The following is a 539-nucleotide window of genomic DNA, read 5'->3' on the forward strand; positions in this document are numbered from 1 at the left end:
AAATTTCAAATTTTATTACCAAATTACCCTAACCAAAAAAATTATAAAATAAAAAATAAAAAAGGGAAAGAAATGGATGAAAGGGAGAAAGGAAGGGAATCACGCGAGGGGGGAAGGAAGGAGGGAGAGGGAATTGACGCCATTCTTCTTCTCCTTTCCGCACTACAGCGTCGCCACACGTCTCCTTACCCTCCTCCCTCTTCTCCCCTTCACGTTAGCTCTGTCGCGGCGAGCTCTCTGTCCCCCTCTCTGCAAACCCAAAACCCCCCGATCCCTAGCGCCGCCGTCGACACCCAGGCTACTGCGTCGTCTCCCTCCTTCGTCCCTCCCCAACCTAGCTGTTCACCCCTCCTCGCCCTCAATTCCATCACTGATCAGAAACCACCGAAGCTGGCATCTTTTCTCTAACAAGCTGTCAGCAACGTCACCATCTTCATCAGCTTCTCTCTTGCTGAACCAGACACAGAGGACAGCCCCTGTTCCACCTCCACCAGCAGCGGCTAACACTTCCACTGCAACTCCACCTATTCTGCTTCGGT

Source organism: Arachis ipaensis, chromosome B2 (genome assembly GCF_059453495.1).
Source record: "Arachis ipaensis isolate K30076 ecotype BB chromosome B2, ASM5945349v1, whole genome shotgun sequence".
Lineage (NCBI taxonomy): Eukaryota > Viridiplantae > Streptophyta > Magnoliopsida > Fabales > Fabaceae > Arachis > Arachis ipaensis.